General features: G+C 44.6%; 1 protein-coding gene across 4 annotated transcripts in view; it reads left to right on the top strand.

The window, feature by feature from the left end:
- Positions 1-13353, top strand: part of CNTN6 (contactin 6) — a 126842-nt gene that overhangs the window by 94458 nt on the left and 19031 nt on the right. The gene's annotated exons all lie outside the window — the stretch shown is intronic.

Raw genomic sequence — 13353 nt, 5'->3', positions numbered from 1 at the left:
TCTCCGTTGCTATATTTCAATGCTCTCAGGCACAGGATGGGATTGTTGGGGTGGACAATGCCCAGGGGGTTGGATTCCATGATTCCTGTGGGTCCCTTGCAGCTCAGGCTATGCCATAATCCTGTGATTCCTCACTAATGGCAATTAAATGGTGAAATATTAAAATCAAAGAGTCTTACTGGCAGAAATGATGGATATTATATGCAACATAGAGCCCTGAGGATATTTCCATACACAAATGGAGACAGATGGATGAAATGGGCAGCAGTGTCTTTAAGAAGTGCTGGGAATGTCTGGGAGTCCTTCTCAGTTCATGAGTATAACAGCAACCCTCTTTTGTCACATTCTGTTGTCAGCCTTGGAAATCTATAATCAGTAATTCTTAAAGCTCTGGCAACTGAACACCAGATTTTGCACGCAGGACCAGTTGCTCGAGGAGGTTACTCTGGGTCACATCAGACTTCAAATGAAGAAAATTCTCTAAAACATTATCCCAAACTCTGATAAATAACTATTTCCCTATGCCATGCTGCAGGAATATACGATAGAGAAAAATCACGGGAGTATTTATGAAAGAAGGTGCAGATCTGAGAATTTTACATAGGTGCTGGCAATGGAACAGAAACATTTGGGTGAGCAATCAATCCCATGGCCATAAAGAGCTTCCCAACGACTTTCCCCACCTTTAGTAGTGGCAATTTTATTTCCATTTTTACCACTCACTATGAAAAATACTTTTCTAACCAGTGTTTAATCAAATCTTTATTTGTCTTCCGATTGTATTTTGATTGTGTGGCCTACTCCAGAGGCTGAGCTAAGCCTGGATCTTGAGGTTCCACTACTCTGCTATTCCCCACCTGATTTACTGATTAAAAAAATATTTACACGCTCTGTCCAGTATTTACTTGTGCTGCTGTTTTAATTTACTAACAATAATTCCTGAGCATCCCAGAAGGCTCCTGCTGCTGGGCAGGAGCAAACAGCAGGAGCAGGATTTACAGAGGGAGACAGTGTTTAAACTCCCTGCGTGCACAACGCCAGTGCCAGTGTGGCCACTGGTGCAAAGGGGAGTTTAGGAGGCTGTTTGATTATTAAATGACAAACTGGCTGCTGCTGTGCTTCAAAAGGAGGGGAAATAAATCAGTGTTAGTCGGGAGGTGTCTCTGACAGAAAACAAAAATGAAAGAAGGGTTTGTGTGGCTGTAAAGTACATGGCTAATTAAAGTGCTGAAATCACACATAAAAAGAGAGGGAACGTGGTCTGCCTTTCTCCACTGATATGATTAAACCCTGACAAACCCTTATTTCTGCTCCCTTTTTATCGTGCTGCAATTATAACCTTTATGGGCTCCTTCATTGGCCTTTTTTTAAATATTTGGTGGGGTTATAGTTGCTAGAAAAAGGAAATACCAATCCCTTCCAGTTCTGGCAGCCAAACTGTGATGGGCTCATTCCTAAATAAGTCAGATCACGCAGCTTCTTTTAAATTATTTAGATGAATTTAATCTCTTGTTAAAGCAGTAGTGAAACCAGACCTATTCCACCCAAAGGGGAAGAATATTCCTTCTTTTTCATTTTTTTTCCTTTCACTCCTGATAATAGTTCATTCCTGATTGTGCTGAATATGTGGTAACCACTCTCCCTGATCATCTGAACTCTTGATAAGACAGGAGAACTCTGCTCTATATTACATTCAGTTTGTAAGGCTACAAAGATGTGTGCTAAATAGGAACACTAATTAATAGATTACCCAAATTAACAAATGCACAATTAAATATTTTTAATTAGATTTCCCTGAGTTCTTGAGGTCATTTTTAAGTTTACAAAGCTGCAGTATTTGGGTCCCTGCTCTCTGAAAAATATCTTACAGTTCTTTGAAGGGAAATTTTCTTGCCAGGGATCAGCAGTGAATGTCCTCAGCCCTCAGTCCCCGTTTTAGGGCAGAGTTTCCTCCAGACCCACTTGTCTTCTCCATCCTTTCTGTGGCTCAAACCCACCATAGCTCAGCTCTTCAGCAGCTTGGCTGCTCTCATTTCTGTAAAATACTTTATTGCACTTGAAGTCATATAAGTCATTATTGTAATCATATTGCACATGAAGACATGTAAGTCCTGCAGAAAATGCCAAAATAATCACTTTTTCACATTAGATGGTGAGGTAATCCTGGACATACCAGTTCCAGATCTGTTTATGTTCCCAGCCCTCTCCATTGATTGTTTTCCCTCAAAATATTCAGAAATAACTCCATTCCACTCTTATTGACAGGACTCAGCCCCTGAGTACTGGGATTTATCCATGGGCCATGCTGCTGGCACCTTAGAGAGGGAATTTGAGGTCATCTGCTGCAGGAATCCAATGGAAATCTCAAAGTTGGCTCATCCTGGCTGGTTTTCCTGCTCCCTCCTCACTTGATAGCCACCAGTTCACCTTCAGGTGCTCTCTTGGGCACTTAACCTCCTTCTTTGGGTCAAAGTCTGGAGAAATGGGGTTTTGGGAGCAATGCCACTTCTCCAAAGGACAACAGTTTGGTTTTTGTGGAATAAAGGACTTTCCCTGGCATGTGCTGTGGGTTTTAGCTCAGTGTAGGAATGAAACACAACAAAACCCGAGCTTTATGCTCCAAACTCCCTCCCTGTGGAGTCTGACACAGATTTCAGCTGTTTTCATGGGCGTCACATCATCAGTGCATGCAACAGGAGTTTTTTCATCTCACTTCTCCCTTCTATCCCGTCGTATCCACCAAGGAAACAAAGGAGAAGAAAGGAACAATTCATATATTAAATAAAACAAATTTGCAAGTCTAGACACTGATCTCGTCACAAACGTCTGTCTTCGTACCTTCAGCGAATTCAGACTCGGGACACTCGTGGAAAACTTATTTTACAAAAAATTCCTTTTGATGGAAGCATTTTAATAAATGGGAATTGGCCCTCGTTTTCTTTGCCAGAGAGAGGTGCTATTCCCCCAGCTGGGCTGAGGATCCCCAAGCACCGCAGTGAATGTGCATAAACATATGTGATTCACTTCACTCGGAATTTCAATGAGGAGAGCTGAGGGAAAACTGAGAAATGAGGTAGGCTGGAAGAATGCATTAGTCATATACAGCACTTTCCATGCATTAATAATCAGTAATAAGCAAATATTCATAATTTAAATTGTTTTTTGGGGCCCAGGCAAGAAGTACATTTAGGGATCATAAAATATGCTCAATACCTGCTGGCTCCACGACTTGCTTGTAGGACATGGTTCAGTCCCAGTTCTGTGAAGGATGGGAATGGATCTTCTGTCACAAATAAAGCTGGGGAATTCTGTGTGCCGTGGCACTCTTGGTTTTGGTGTTTTACACTCAAGTTGTTATTCAGAGGAAACGTGGGGAAACGACGACATGGAAAGCTGTATTTCATCAACACTGTGGAAAGAGAACGGAGCAGGGGTTGTGGCTGGGTGGGGGAATTATCTGGGAATTGCTGAGTTCTTGGAGCTGCCCCTTGGAGCCTCAGACTCAAGGGGTTCTCCTGCTCCCACGTGAACAGCCAGGACCCAGCAGATTTCCTTAGGGTCTGTTCTCCCACCACTCTCTGGGCACTCTGGGCCACCCCCTGCTGGTGCTTTCCTTCTGCTCCTCCACTGCTCATAGCCAGATTTCAAAACCTTGAGCATTTTAACACATTTAAACTTTTTTGCTATTTGGGAAAAGGATTGTTTCGTATCTGTGGAGGGAATTACACAAAGAGAGAGTTAAAAGGTCTGCAGCTGCTCCTGAGGGGCAGCTCCGATCTCTGCTCTCTGTGACCAGGGACAGCACCCAGGGAACAGCTGGAGCTGTGTCAGGGGGTTTAGGTTGGAGATCAGGGAAAAGTTCTTCCCCCAGAGGGTGCTGGGCACTGCCCAGGCTCCCCAGGGAATGGGCACGGCCCTGAGGCTGCCGGAGCTCCAGGAGCGTTTGGACAGCGCTGCCAGGGATGCCCAGGGTGGGGTTGTTGGGGTGTCTGTGCAGGGCCAGGAGTGGGACTGGATCATCCCTGTGGGTCCCTCCCAGCTCAGCTCATCCTGTGATTATTTGGTAAACAGCAGAAGTCCTCAATCCCCTGATCAAATACAACACACAAAATGTATCATCTGTGAAACAGCATTTCAGCTCCGACCAATTTGAGCAGAAATGTGTCAGGACAGTTCAGCAAACTTCAGGGAAACATTTCAATTACCAGAATGTCAGCGCTGTTGGTTTAGCTTCAGAATATCCATTATCCTTAAAAATAAATTAAAAAATCTGCTTGGGGAGGAATCAAGACCAAATGGATAGAAAATTCCAAAATTTGCACTAGTCTGCTAACAAAGGAGGAGATTGATGGCACTTGACTATTCTTTAGCTGAAGTCAATATGCAGCCTAAAGGAGTTATTTACTTTTACTTGGCAGGTGCCTCCCTCTCAAATGAGACACCAAACTTAGACAAGCAAAGCTGGGAGAATGAAACCCATCCACAGTGTTTGAAAAAACCCTCAGCTGCCTTGAAGTCAAAGCAGATGAGTAGCACAGGCAAAGAGGAGCTTTGCTTGTCAGGCTGCTCAGTGCCACAAACCACCCTGCTTTCCTCACCCACTGCTTGCACATAAAATACCCCAGATATTCGCTTGCAGGTACTAAGTTGCACATAAAATCCATTTTTCTTATGACATTCCAGCACTTACTTTTCGGTTCCCAGCTTTCTACAGCACTGCAGTTGGGTGAATAGCACTGGGATATTAATTTTACTATTATTTTATTTTTTAAGGCTGGTTTTTGAAGCCTGGATTAAGTGTATCTCTGGTTTTATCCTCCTTGCTTTTCTACCACAAGGGGCTTTGCATAGCTTTGATGAGATGCCTTAACCCTTCTATCTTATCAGTGTCTGTGTGCTTGTAAAGAAGTTCATTTCCTATTTTAGTATTTAAATAGAGCACTTGAAATGTGGGCATCAGCAATCAGAGCAATTCCAGCTATCTCAGACACCACTGCTGAAAGTCAACATGAATACAAATTAAGCTTATCTGTTGATGAAATCCCACTTTTGCCTGGAGAACCAATGGGACTGATCCCACATCTGCTAAATTTGATTAATCACTTCAGCTCCACTCCTTGCATACAAACAGATTGACAGGAATCAAAAGCACAGGTTTACCTGCCTGCCTTCCAGCAGGTCTGCTTGGTCTGAAGTCACTCCTTAAGATGTGAAAACTCCTACAAAACCTGGGCTTGCTGTTCAGAAGTGTTTTTTATCTCTGAAGCCCCAGTGTCACATTTGGTGCTAACCAGACAAACCCCATCATCACACCATTCCTGAGGGAGTGCTGAGAGCTGCAGAAAGTATTTTCTAGCTAAAAATATCCACTGCTGGCACCACAGTGGTCCTGCTTTCAGGGGGAACAGGAAAGAGAAGGGTGTTGCAGAGGACTGGGAGAGGCAGCTCCAATGTATTTACTGAGGATTTATTCGCATTCAGCAGGGAAGTTTGTCTGGTTTTGGGGTTGATTTTTCCAGTGCTGCCTCCTGAACAATGCCACTGGGTCTGGGAGGAACATCACACATGGCAGCACTCACACCAATCACCAGAACTGGTGATACTGGCAGAAGAGAAGTCCTACAACAAAGGCTTATCAGAAAACACCCCAAACTCTCCTGAAGTACCTTCAGTCTTCCCTTCTTCTCCATCTTTCTGGTTATTTTGTTCTTGCTCCCCATGCTGAGGGTGAAGGCAGGGGAATGGAAAACCTGACTGAAAGATGAGGAAGGAGATAAGGAGAAGGAAGAACAAGCAGAGATGATGGGAAGAAAGAGGCAATATTTTATTTTTCCTCCTTTATCTTATTTCCCTTGGTTTTCCCCTTCCTTCTCTGCCTGTTCTTTTCTGTTTGAAGCCAAGGCACTGCAGAATAACGAGGAGGCAGGAGGGGACCCCCACTGCTAGCTGACCCAGGCAGCAGACAGAGGATACTGGTGCAGGGGAAGACAGGAGAAAAGGGCTTTTCCCTTCTTTTCTCTTTCCTTGGAGAGTTTCACAACGGAACAAGTCAATAAACCTAATTTCATCCTGTAGTGCTGAGTGCTCAGTGCCAGTGTTTGGCGCAGCAGACAACAAGCCTGGAGGAAGCAAATGAAGCAGATGTTCTCAGGTGAAAGAGGGAAAGAACAGCAACCTCGTGCTGCTGGGTTTATTGCAGCTCCCCTCTGCAGGACACCTCTCTGATACAATTTGGAATCGTTCCCACTCGAGCAGTGGCAGCCTTGTTAAGGTGAGCCTTCCCAAGGGGCTGTCCTGCATGCTGAGATGTCCCAGGAAATCCGTCACTCCTCCCTGTCCCGAGGAATCGCGATAATCCAAACCTCAGCGAGGGTCAGTGCTGTGCCCTCTTCTCCTTCCAGCTTGTGTCCTGTCTCTGCTCCATGCACATTTTCTGGTGGATGCTCAGGACTCCATCCAAAGGCAGCTAATCTCATTGGATTTTTTCCACTGAGCAGGCTGGGAATCAAGCTTCCTAATTAGGAGTTTGCAGAAAAAAAAATAGTAATGAGAGAATGCAACCTTCTGTGCTTCTCTTCCAGTCCAAGCTGTGCTGCCATGCACATCATTACTGCTGGGGGGATTGCTGCAGCATCAAAAATGCCAGCGTGGGTGGAAAACATGCCCCAGATTTGGAAAACATGCCCCAGATTCGGAAAACATGCCCCAGATTTGGAAAACCTGCACCAAATTTGGAAAACATGCCCCAAATTTGGGAAACTTGCACCAAATTTGGGAAACATGCACCAAATTTGGGAAACATGAACCAAATTTGGGAAACATGCCCCAGATTTGGGAAACATGCACCAAATTTCGGAAACATGCACCAAATTTGGAAATCATGCCCCAGATATGGGAAACATGCACCAAATTTTCTGCACAGGCACCAAATCAAAGATTCTGACCCCCAGAGTTCTCAAAGAAGGTGTAGCATGAGAGGGAACAGAGCAGGGTGTGTTCAGGAGCTGCTATAAAATGAGATCTTGATTTACAAAGAATCACAGAATATCTCAGGTTGGAAGGGATCCATGAAGAGCATCAAGGTCCAACTGCTGGCCCTGCACAGGACACACATGATGGGCACAGGGACTGTGGCCAGGCGGTTTCTAGGTGTGATGGAGAAAGAGTCTTCCAGGGAGGGATTTCTGGGATCATTTGGAGTGGGAAGGGTCATGTGAGTGAGAGCACAGAAACAGCACCTTGAAAAAGTGGCTGAAGCTTGGCCAACATGAAAGATCTGTGAAGAGGCCACAAACAGCTCTGGTTTATCCACGGGGTTTTGGTACAAAGGAGTGCTGCTCTTTCATCGCTCCCTTTCCATTGATTTTCAGTGAAAGGGAAATCTGGAAAAGGAAAGGAAAAGCTGAAGAGACACACATGAGTGGCAGAACGTGCCTCACACATCAAAAAGACAGAACCTTCCTGTGCTCTGTGGTATTTTGAGCAAGGAGATGGGGCTGGGGCTTCAGTGAACCACAAGTGCCCATCACTGTCACTCAAACTGGGCATAAATTCACCAGCCCAGGGAGGATTGTCCCAGGTTTCCTGCAGGCCCACAGGGAGCCCAACCAACAGGCACAAGAAATTAGAGGTGATGAGACGTGGCTGGTTTGGGGTTTGGAGCAGCCTGGGACAGTGGGAGGTGTCCCTGCCCATGGCAGGGGTGGCACTGGATGGGCTTGAAGGTCCCTTCCACCCCAAACCATCCCGGGATTCTCTGATTCTATTTTGGGAGTGAGTTCCAGGGTTTCTGAAATCCAGCCAGGGCCATGCTGGTGTCAGGTGCTTGTTGTCTGGACAGAATTCTTTAAGGTTACCAGCAGGTTTTATTGTTCTTGAGCTCCTGGAATGTGTTTTGACAAGTAGAGAGGGAAGCAGCTTCCTGCAAGTGAATGAAACTCCCACACAGAGGGTAATTCAGGGCCTTCTGTACTGTTGAAATTCCACTTAAATCCCATATTAAGGGCTTAGTTTTACATCTGGAGTGAATTTGGTTGTGTGAAGGGCTGAGTCAGAACCCCTGGTAGTGTCTGGATCGCGAAAATGATGATTAATGGTGGGATTAGAATAGTGACAGTGTGGACATCCCACCCTGCGCTGGAAGAGCTTTTGTCTGATGTAGCAGAGTTACAAAGATTTCATAAAACCAGCAGAACTTGGCAAATAGAGAAATTGGCAGCTGTTTTATTTGGCAATTCAGTTCCTTTTCTGGTTTTCTTTCCCATGCACACAGAGGTGCTGTTGCCCAGTATTCCCTGGCTGCGAGTTCTGGGATGAGTCACTACAAGAGATTTGGCCACAGGATGTTTTTGTCACTTTTTTCTTTGGCCATCACAGGGGAACATCTGCCTCACATTTAATCCTTGAGTGTGTTACAGACAGGGCAAACCAGTTTTGGCTATTTTATGTTAAAGGCAGTAGCAGCTCCTGAAAATCTTGTGTTTTCTCCGGAATCTGTATGATGGAGCCTAGCTCAGTTCAGATGTCTGTTTATATTTACATAAATAAATATTTGTGGTCCCAGTTGCAGGGATTTGATGCAGAAGTAATTCTATTTTTAGGAAGATAGGGGGGAATTTTAAGAAATAGGAAGGAACATTTCTAGCGTCACATTCTATAATTTCTGATAAGACTTTTTTCTACAATATTTTAATAAGAATGTTCACCCAGATTGTGTAATTTTGTTTTGATCCAAAGCATTTATTTGATTTCCAGTTAATTGTCAGTCAACCCTGAAGCTCATTTATATCAGCATGCAGATAAGGAAAATCTTTTAAGCACAGTTTATTAAATGGCAACACCATTAGCATACAAATTATGCTCAGAATAGAATAAACAGGTACAAAGATCATTAACATATGATACAGACAGTCAGATCTCAGATGGGATTCAGTGGGACCTTTTCAAAAATACCAGGGCTGTCAGCAGCAAGGACAAGTCATTCACTCAGTCAAACTTTACTCACATTTCCATCTGCATAAATCTCTGCTAATTCCGAGTCACTTGGGAGCTGTGCTTGTCTTTCTGCCCCTCATTCTCTTCCCTCTGTAGTTTTTAGTGCAGCCTCCGCTGCTCCTCAATCATTGTAAAATTAGAGGAGTCAGGTATTGTCTCAGTGTCTGGCAGCGTGTCTGGAGAAATTTATAAACAATATGTCTTTGCACAGCCTGGAAATAAAGAGGGGGTTTGCTCCTGAGCAGCAAAGGGAGGCTGAGCAGACACGGTTTCAAATAGGATTTCTCAGATAATAAAAATTACTTTGCCTCTGATTCCATCAGATCCAGATTCCTCCCTTTTTATCAGCACAGTGCCAGGATGAGGCTGCAATAACGCTGGGAGGTGTCAGGTGCTAGAGGAAGGCAGGAGACAAGAAGAGGGAATCTTTACACAGTATCAGGGTTACTCTATTTGGAAAGGAATTAGGTCCATGAAAGGAGAGATGCCCTTCTGGCAGTGCTGAAACCTGCAGAATTCACCCTGGTTTTACACCGATCCAGCTCAAGATTTTGATGGGGATTTCAAAGACCTTTGCTGTATTGAATGCTGGATGCATTTCATATCCATGAATTAACATCCCCCCTCTCCCAAAAACAGATTGGCTGAACGATGCAGCAGTGCACAAAGCTACCCCTGCTGCACTTTTAAATCTAATGACTTGACACCTCTTTCTTTTCTCAGATTTTATCTCTTCTATCAGCCTTGTTAAATACATATTATTCTTTCATACTCTTAAGTTCAAAGCAAATAGCCATCAACAATCTTTTGTTCACACGAGACAACACATTCGGAGATGGTTTGTTTGGCCTGGTTAATTAAAAGCTGTAAAATCCCTGCTTGATTTCTCAAGTTCTTTACTTAAAAAGTATGTGTGACAATTTTAATGAGCTCTCACTTCTTCCCCATAGCCTCGTGGCTTCTGCACAAACTTTGCAAACTCTTCTTTTTGAACATCACACAGAGCTCTGACTCCAGCAGAACCTGGGGAGGCTGTTTGTTTTCTCTTCCTGCACATGGTGCTCATCTCCTCTCCTGATGGAGTCACTCAGAGGAGAATTCCAATATTTGTATCTGATGGGCTTAAAGTAAAAGAGGGTCAGGTTAGGAAGAAAGCAGGAAGAAATATTCCACAGTGTGGATGATAAAACTCTGCCACAGGGTGCCCAGAGAAGCTGGGGCTGCCCCTGGATCCCTGGAAGTGTCCAAGACCAGGCTGGACGGGGCTTGGAGCAGCCTGGGATCATGGAATGTGTCCCTGCCCAATGGACTGGATGGGCTTTGAGGTCCCTTCCAACCCAAACCGTTCCACAATTCTATATGGATTGATATTTCCGTGTATTCCCAATTTGCCCTGGTGTGCAGGAACTTTGCATGAACTGGACTTTCATCTCTTCTTTTCCTCACAGCAGCTTGGGTTAATTGAGCTGTTCACCCAGAGGCAGCACCAGGCAGGAGCACAGGAGGCAGCAGGACTCTGATCAGGATTTAAGCATTCTGTAAGTCAGAGATGCCAGTCTAGAGTTAGGCCCGTGCTTAAGCAATCCCTTGCTGCCTCAGGGCTTTATGAGCAGCTGGGTCCTGAGTTCTTCCTTCTCCTGCTTTCACAGCCATGCAGTTATCAGATCTGCTTCAGATCTCATGCTTTTGGTCCTTTGACAGGCACTTATTTACTTATTGAGAGAAGTCCAGCTTTCCTGGCAGACAAAATATTCTCTCTGCATGATGTCGGACAAGTTAAACTTTTCTGTCTCGTCTCAGCACTGGGAATTACCTTGTCTGGTGTGGCAGCTGTTGAGAATTATTATCTATAGCCTTCACACAGCCTCAAATGTTGTGAAAAGGAATGGTTTCCAGCAAGCCTTTCAGCAGGTGAGACGTGCCTTTCACAGCTTCTTTCTAAACCACTTGTCAGAGCTTGATCCAAAGCCCATTAAAGGCAATATTCCCATTGCCTTCTGCATCACAGCTCCCTGATTTGAGAGACAAATGGGAGACGATGAAGTGCAGCCCCTCTGAGCCCACCCACAGCACAAAATCGTTGCTCTGGGGGAGTTTAGGGCAACTTTGCTGCTCTTGGCACCTGCAGCAGTGTTTCACAGGGCACTGCTGGTTTTCTTCTGGCATTTGAAATGCATAGTCTTGATTTTCTGCTGTGCTCTGTCTTCCCAGCCCTCTCCTGACAGACACCTCAGGACACCTGGAAATTTCTCACTTTTTAAAAAAATTTTCTTTCATTCCCTTCCCCACTAAACTAATTACTCTGGAGTCCTTTGTGCTCTCACACAAGTTGTGCCTGAGTATCTTATTTGCTGCTCACTCTAATTGTTGTTAGGTAGAGTGACCTGTTTCAAACAACTCTGCAGCTTTTATTGAGCAGATTTTCTCTCTGCCAAGCTCCATTTTGATCCATTGAAAGAGCCATTCCATCCCCAGCCTGCCCAGCCATTGAAATATTGTTTCAGAAAAGCATTTCCTCAGATCAAACGTGACACTGTCAGCTCTTGAGTGCGTACAAACACCTCTTAGTGACTAAATGAGAGAGATGGGAATTATCAAGGTCTCAATTCATCATGAAGAATACAGGGATGAAAAATCTGAGGCATGACCAAGTTTCAGTGAAAAAGCTGTAAGCAGAATCCACAGGGGCTTCAAAGCTTCTCCCCTTTGCTCTTCTGTATTTAACAGATTGTTTATTCCTGTGTATTTACCTACATTGAAGCTTTTTGGAACGGAGTGGGAATGGAGATTTTTTTTTTTTTTTTTTTTTTTTTTTTTTTTTTTTTTTTTTTTTTTTTTTTTTGCTTTATGCCACTTCTGGATTTCGATTTCCACCTAAGAGCTTTTAGGTGCAACTGCAGTAAAAGTAACAGGTCGTCAATATTTGATGGAGAGAAAGACACTGAGGTGGCTTGTTATAAATTATTATTCAGGTACCCAATTTCTGAACATTTGCTGATTCACACTGGAATCTCTTTGGATACTGTTTGATGAACACCATATGTCACCCAGGCGCTCCATTGCATCCCCTCTTTTATCACCAGCAGTTCTTCTGGTGGTTGGTGCAAGCTGACGTGAAGAAATGCATCGTTAATGCAAAAAATATTGCAGAGGCAGAAGGGGAATACTTGGAAATGTTTCTTCATTTTCAAAGCTGCCTTTGAAACAGTGTCATAGGTGTGTCCCCACACAGAGGGAGAGGAAGGACCCAGGGGCTCCTGTGTTGATCCACAGGAGAGACAGCAGCTCAGTTCATGGGATCACGGAACCATGGAATATCCTCAGGTGGAACAGATCCACAGGGATAATCCAGCCCAGCCCCTGCCCCTGCACAGACACCCCAACACTCCCACCCTGGGCATCCCTGGCAACGCTGTCCCAACGCTCCTGGAGCTCTGGCAGCCTCGGGGCCGTGCCCATTCCCTGGGGAGCCTGGGCAGTGCCCAGCACCCTCTGGGGGAAGAACCTTTCCCTAAAATCCAACCTAACCCCGCCCTGGCACAACTTCATTCATCCTTCCTTATCCAAAAAATATCAATCAGCTGATGCATCACTGTATTGAGGAGGGGACTTTGGTGCTTCCTATTCTGCTCTGCTCCAGTTCAATACGATGGATTTTTAAACCTGAACTTATTTCCTCACTGTACCACCAGTGGCAAACCAGGAGGTGCTGCAGTACCTGGTGGTTATTGCCAAGGAAACAAAGATTTTTCATTCAAGCCTAAATCCCTTCCCCTCTCAGCAGCACACCCCAGTGACTGCATGCCCAGCACCACAGGAACACGTGTTCTTCTGCCGGTCCTAAACCCACCTTGCCCTACTCAGGAGCAGATCTTTGTGCAGGGAAAGGTCAGATGAGTGTGGGAGACATGAGACTGGGGGGTTGTGAGCGAGAAGATCACCAGAAATGCAAGTTTAGTGCTTCTGCTTTTCAGCTGAGAGGCTGGGAGGGTGTAACAGAAGCAGGATAAGGTCTGATGTGTGTTCCACTTGCAGCTACAAATGTATGAATGCCAGAATGGGAAACAGAAACACACTGTGATGGTTTTTTTGTGTGTTTAATGGTTCTCATGCTCCTGCCAGCTCCAACTTCTGCTCTTGTGACTGTTCATTTCCTTTAATAATTCAGTACATCACCCAATCTTATGTTGTTAGTAATAAATATTAAATACTCAAGCTGTGATGCATGAATTAGATATTTTCTATTTTATGAAAGGAGCCTTGTATTAGAGTTAAACATCAATTAAATGAGGGATATAAAAAATGATACAGTGCTGCTGTGAGTGAGTGGAGCCTGGTTTCCTGTGGAGTTGTGGCTTA

Source organism: Corvus moneduloides, chromosome 11 (assembly GCF_009650955.1).
Source record: "Corvus moneduloides isolate bCorMon1 chromosome 11, bCorMon1.pri, whole genome shotgun sequence".
NCBI classification, from domain to species: Eukaryota; Metazoa; Chordata; class Aves; order Passeriformes; family Corvidae; genus Corvus; species Corvus moneduloides.
The sequence above is the reverse complement of the archived record's forward strand: the minus strand, read 5'-3'. Positions and strand labels throughout refer to the sequence as shown.